This window comes from Arachis hypogaea, chromosome 9 (genome assembly GCF_003086295.3).
Source record: "Arachis hypogaea cultivar Tifrunner chromosome 9, arahy.Tifrunner.gnm2.J5K5, whole genome shotgun sequence".
NCBI classification, from domain to species: domain Eukaryota; kingdom Viridiplantae; phylum Streptophyta; class Magnoliopsida; order Fabales; family Fabaceae; genus Arachis; species Arachis hypogaea.
In genome coordinates this window covers 69,056,213-69,063,223 of record NC_092044.1, presented here as the reverse complement: position 1 = coordinate 69,063,223, position 7,011 = coordinate 69,056,213, and positions in this window count along the sequence as shown.

Here is a 7,011-nt window from a genome sequence, read left to right as displayed (position 1 = left end):
AAGAAAGAGAATACTCCAAAGAATCTTTGGAGTCAAGAGAGGTTCTAAACCAAAGAACATGCATACCATTACCACAAAATAATTGGTCTAAGGTCAGTGATCCCGGAAGTTAAATTCGATCTGAAAGAAGACGAATATCCGGAGGTCCAAGAGCAAATTCGAAATAGAGGATGGGAAATTCTATCCAATCCTGAGACAAAGGTTGGAAGAAACATGGTTCAGGAATTCTTCTCAAATTTGTGGCTGATAGATACGCAGAGAATGACTGGAACTGCTTTCCATATCTACAGAATCATGGTCAGAGGGAGAACTATTTACTTCCATCTGGACAAAATAAGAGAGGTCTTCAAACTGCCTCAATTACAAGATGATCCTGAATCCTTTAATAGGAGAATGGTGAGAGCAGATAAGGGGTTAGATCATGTTCTAGAGGACATATGCCTCCCTGGAACTAAGTGGATAACCAATTCAAAAGGTGTCCTAAACCAACTCAAGAGGGGAGATCTCAAACCAGATGCAAGAGGTTGGCTAGACTTCATTAGGTGTTCTATATTGCCCACTAGTAACCGTTCTGAGGTCACTGTCAAGAGAGCAGTGATGATTCATTGCATTATGCTAGGAAAAGAAGTGGAGATTCATCATCTAATTTCTTGTGAGATTTACACAATTGCAAACAAGAACTCCGCTGAAGCCAAACTGGGGTGAGGATGGGAGTAGATGAATTCATCCCAATTGAACATCCAATCACCAAGAAGTCAATGGAAGGACAAATGCAAGATAACTCTATCAAAAGGAGGGTGCAACCATCTGTTGCCAAGCTGCAAGAAACTATAGAACAAATTAAGGAAGAACAACAGAATCAAAACTGCATGCTCTGCAAATTGCTGAAGGAACAAGAGAAGCAGGGGCGTGAGCTACAGAAGCTGAAGTGCCAGAAGCTCTCCCTTGAAGGGTCAAACACCCCACAAGTTGAAGGAGCATCCACTTCTCAAAATCAAGGTTGTTGAGTCCTAACTCTGTGATAACCTTTATCATTAGGAATCTATTTTGGAGTCATTCAAATTTCTATTTTTAATTTTCTGTTTTCTATTACTATTGGTCTTATCTTATATTTATTTTTGAGTCTTGTTCTTATTCCATGATTAATAAAATTTAAAGTTCATGTCTTAAAGCTATGAATGTTCTATGAATCTATCACCTCTCTTAAATGAAAAATGCTTAAATCACAAAAGAACAAGAAGTACAGGATTTCGAATTCATCTTTAAAACTAGTTGAATTAGTTTGATGTCGTGACAATACTTTTTGTTTTCTGAATGAATGCTTGAACAGTGCATATGTCTTTTGAATTTGTTGTTTAAAGAATGTTAAATTTGTTGGGCTCTTGAAAGAACGATGGAAGAGGAGAAATGTTATTGAGGATCTAAAAAATCATCAAATTAATTCTTCAAGCAAGAAAAAGCAGTGAATACAAAAAAAATAATAGAATTAAAAAAAGGAGCAAGCAGAAAAAGCCAATAGCCCTTAAAACCAAAAGGCAAGGATACTAAAAAGGATCCAAGGCTTTGAGCATCAGTGGATAAGAGGGCCTAAAGGAATTAAGTCCTGGCCTAAGCGGCTAAACCAAGCTGTCCTAACCATGTGCTTGTGGCGTAAAGGTGTCAAGTGAAAAGCTTGAGACTGAGCGGTTAAAGTCGTGATCCAAAGCAAAGAGAGTGTGCTTAAGAACCCTGGACACCTCTAATTGGGGACTCTAGCAAAGCTGAGTCACAATCTGAAAAGGTTCACCCAGTTATGTGTCTGTGGCATGTATGTATCCGGTGATAATACTAGAAAACAGAGTGCTTTGGGCCACGGTCAAGACTCATAAAATAGCTGTGTTCAAGAATCAACATACTTAACTAGGAGAATCAATAACACTATCTGAATTCTGAGTTCCTATAGATGCCAATCATTCTAAACTTCAAAGGATAAAGTGAGATGCCAAAACTGTTCAGAGGCAAAAAGTTACTGGCCCCGCTCATCTAATTGGAGCCAAGTTTCATTGATATTTTGGAGTCTATAGTATGTTCTCTTCTTTTATTTGATTTTCAGTTGCTTGGGGACAAGCAACAATTTAAGTTTGATGTTGTGATGAGCGGATAATTTATACGCTTTTTGGCACTATTTTTAGTATGTTTTTAGTACATTTTAGTTAGTTTTTATTATATTTTTTTAGTTTTTAATTAAAATTCACTTTTCTGGACTTTACTATGAGTTTTTGTGTTTTTCTATGATTTCAGGTATTTTCTGGCTGAAATTGAGGGACCTGAGCAAAAATCTGATTCAGAGGCTGAAAAAGGACTGCAGATACTGTTAGATTCTGACCTCCCTGCACTCGAAGTGGATTTTCTAGAGCTACAGAAGCCCAATTGGCGCGCTCTTAATTGCGTTGGAAAGTAGACATAATGGGCTTTTCAGCAATATATAATAGTCTATACTTTGCCTAATAATTGATGGCCCAAGCCGGCGTTCCAAATCAGCTTCAGAATTTCCCGCGTTTAACGCCGGAACTGGCACAAAAGTTCGAGTTAAACGCCCAAACTAGCACAAAAGCTGGCGTTTAACTCCAAGAAAAGTCTCTACACATGAAAGCTTCAATGCTCAGCCTAAGCACACACCAAGTGGACCCCGGAAGTGGATTTTTACGTCATTTACTCATTCTTGTAAACCCTATAAATAGGACTTTTTGCTATTGTATCCGGATCTCATGACACATTACACGTTTCATACTGTATCTTCTACGGCATGAGTCTCTAAACCCCATGGTTGAGGGTGAGGAGCTCTGCTGTGTCTTGATGGATTAATGCAATTACTACTATTTTTCATTCAATCACGCTTGCTTCTATTCTAAGATACCACTTCTTCTTCAACCTGATGAATGTGATGATCCGTGACACTCATCACCATTCTCACCTATGAATGTGTGTCTGACAACCACCTACGTTCTACCTTCATTTGATTGTGTATCTCTTGGATTCCTTAAGCAGAATCTTCGTGGTATAAGCTAGAACCCATTGGCGGCCATTCTTGAGAATCCGGAAAGTCTAAACATTGTCTGTGGTATTCCGAGTAGGATTCGAGGATTGAATGACTGTGACGAGCTTCAAACTTGCGAGTGTTGGGCGTTAGTGACAGACGCAAAAGAATCACTGGATTCTATTCCGACATGATCGAGAACCGACAGATGATTAGCCATGCGATGACATCGTGCATTGAACATTTTCACTGAGAGGATGGGAGGTAGCCATTGACAACGGTGAAACCCAACATACAGCTTGCCATGGAAGCAGCCTTGCGTGCATGAAGAAGAAGACAGTAGGAAAGTAGAGATTTAGAAGATATAGCATCTCCAAAACCTCAACCTGTTCTTCGCTACTGCAAAACAAGTATTTATTTCATGTTCTTTTACTTTTTCAATTAAATATGAGAATTATTGATATCCTGACTAAGAGTTACAAGATAACCATAGCTTGCTTCAAGCCGACAATCTCCCTGGGATCGACCCTTACTCACGTAAGGTATTACTTGGACGACCCAGTGCACTTGCTGGTTAGTTGTTATGAATTGCAAAAGTGTGATTGTGATTTCGTGCACCAAGCATGAAGCAAGGAAGAATATGTTCAGGATGTAAGATGGATGGCAAATAATCATGATGTGTACTAAAATTAAAAACTTGTAATACAGGTAAGCACAGAAGCCATATCTATAAACTAAGAATTTAAACATGTCAATCAATGGAACACACTGCTCATGTGTTAGGCACATTAATCATCATAATTTGAAAGAATGGTCTAAGAGTTAAGTAAAATGAGAAATGAAGTCAGTAGGTTATACAAGTTAGTGAGTTAAAAAGTGAGATTGGGAGTTAGTGGTATGATGGAACTTGCCTAACTAAAAGAGAATTGTAAAATGTGTACAACAATCATGTTCACACTCATGAGGAAGGTGCAGTCATTGATGATGACTTATGAAATTGCAAAAGATGCAATTAATTGAAAACAAGTCATTAGTCAATTCGTTGCAATAATTGATTCAAGTTTGAAATGTATGCTGTGTAACACAATTCAAGATAGAAACAAATCGAGTGAAAATGAGTCACACAAGTAGAATTCACCAATTGTTGCTAATGCATGAACCATTTGCACAAAATCGCAAGTTAGACCGAATGGGAAGCGAAGCACAAGATAAAGGCATTCGACTATCTTGAGAAAAATGGAAGCATGGAATGGTTCAACACAAGTCATAGGAAATGTAGGGAATGCGGAAAGCCGACCCAACAATACCTAAGAAATGAACTTGGTGTGGCTGGGTGGGGTCCTAATTTCAAAACCAACAAGTTTGTTTATAGGTAACATGTTTAAAAGCAAAGAAATGTCTTGAAAATTGGGCAGTATTTCGACAGTAATTCAGATATTTCTGGATAGCAAATAACAGCCAGGAAACCATAAGAAACCAAGGAAGCCCGAAACGTAGCCAAATAATCAGCAAAAAGCAATATTCATGATGATCAGTGAAATTAACAAAACTAGGCAACAACATCACAAGCAGAAAATGTGAAAAGCAGCAGGCAACAAAGTATGACGAATGCATTATAGTAAACATGAACAATGTCACTCAGCAATCAATCAACATAAGCTCAGTTAGGTAAACAAGTACAGCGCAATTATCAGGCCTAGAATCCTCCATCCAGAACCTAGCTACCTAACAGCAGATATCTTTATCTATCCTAACAAAAAGAATCAAAATTTAATCAACTAACAAAGCTTAGCAAATGACTCAAACGAAAATAAAGAAAACAGAGTTGGAGCAGGGGTAGTGACCTGGGATGCAGAAGCAGTAAGGGAACTAGGGAGTGGACAGGGGAACGAGAGAGGGACGGAGGTGGTGCACTGCCGCCTGGGAGGGGTGGCAGCCGGTGAAGGTCGTGGTTGTGCTGGGAAGCACAGGAGCAGGGGCAGAGACAGTGAAGAGCTGGGGTTGAGGAGTGTTGTAGGTGGAAGGAGAATGAAAGAATTGAAGGGGGTTGGGCTCGCCGGTGGCACTGGCCAGTCGTGGTGGGAGAGGTGGCGAGGAGGTGGTTGAGGGAGAGAGTGTGAATGAGAGAGAGAGAATAGCTGGCGAGAGAGAGAGGGTGAGGCGGTGACAATGGCATCGCCGGAGCTCCGGTGTTGTGGCGGCGATGGTGGTTGGTTGAAGAAGATGAGATAGCAGAAGCGGGTTGGAAAAGGATGGAATGGTGCGCGATTGCGCTGGCTGGTCTCGCGTAGTTAGGGTTATACTTTTTTGAATCCGCGCGCTCGTGCACCAGGCGCGTCCGCGCGGATTGGCGAGAAGAGCTACTGGCACGGTGGCGCCATGCACGCCTTTGCGTGGATGGAATATGTAGTCATGGGTGCAAACGCGTACAGCGTGGGTCCGCGCCATAGGAGTTAAGCCAGAGGCGTAACGCGAGCCCAGGGTTTGCACAACTCTCTGGATTTTGGCCTGGAGGTCGCATCATTAGATCGGCGCGCATATTCTCTTATAAACTCATGGGTGCGCAGGCGCGCAGTCCGTGTCCAGGCGATGGCGATTGGGCTAGAGGCTTAATGCTGGCCCAACGCTAGTATAACTCTCTAGAGAATATATGGGATGGTGCCATTAGCCTAGGGACACGTACGCGGCAATTGCGCATCTACGTGCTTTCCCCTAAAGGTGTATGGACACGCACGCACATTGTGCGAGTTGTGCGCGTCCGCGTGGGACGAGTTGGGCTAAAAGCTTAACGTTCGCACAAGAGAGGCCCAAGTCTCTAGAAGATGTATGGGCTGCATTTGCTCATGGGCGCGTACGCGTACAGCGTGCGCGTGTGCCATCCTTCTCTTTTTCTTTTTCTTTTTTTTTTGATTCGCTAAAAAGCAGAAAAATGCCCATGAGCTCCCTATAGTGTCTACAACTCTTTATTCAATCAAAAAAATCATACAATTCACAAAGATGCAATTTGATTTTAGGATTTATTCATCTACTGCTAGTGAGTACAACATACTAACAACCAATCTATACAAACAAATCAATATGAAATGAAAGTCTACCTACAATGGCAACTCAAATCACTTATTAAACAAAACTAAAATAGAATGGAAAGAGTTTACCATGGTGGGGTTTCTCCCACCTAGCACTTTTAATTTAAGTCCTTAAGTTGGACATTTTGAGGAGTCCATTGTCATGGTGGCTTATGTTTGTACTCATCCTTGAATCTCCAAGGATCTTTGCTTCTTGAGTGGTTGGCAGAAATTGCAACCATCTTCGCCAATCTAGGGTGGAGTTCTACCCAAGATATGAGTTCCCCTAATTGGTCTTCATTATTCGATCCGGGATCCCATATCTTATTTTCGCACCCGTCTTCAATTTGATCTTCATACTTTTTCTTTCCGGGTGGTTGACACATAGAATTCTTTTAGCACACCAAGCCTTCCATCGAGACCCATGCAAAGTAGCATTCTTCTAATCATAGTCCCTATACCTTGAAGCTTTGACCTTATTGAGCCTAATACCGAATTTCCAACCACTACACAACTCATTCTTACCTTTAATTCCACAAAGAGCTCTAAGTTGTCCATCCATTTCAATCAACCCTTATTCAAGTGAGAAAGTAGAGCTTGAAGATAAGAATTTTACCCACTTGAATGTTGTGTAGGATGGTGACTTGGGCAGGAGAGCCTCCCCACACTTAGATAATGCAATGTTGACTTCTTTATGCTCTTCTTTGAATATCCCCACCTTTTGACAAGTTTCTTCACTTTCAACCTTTTCCCCTTTGTCATTTAGCTTGGTGTTGTCTTCAAGAATTTCGATTTCCTTCTCAATGGGAGGTGATTCAATTTTGGATATGAATTCATTGATGGATAAATCCATTTCTTAATCAACCTCTTCGTATTCTTCAATTTCGTAATACACCATGCCAACTTTTTCTCCTTGTTAGCTCTCTTTCA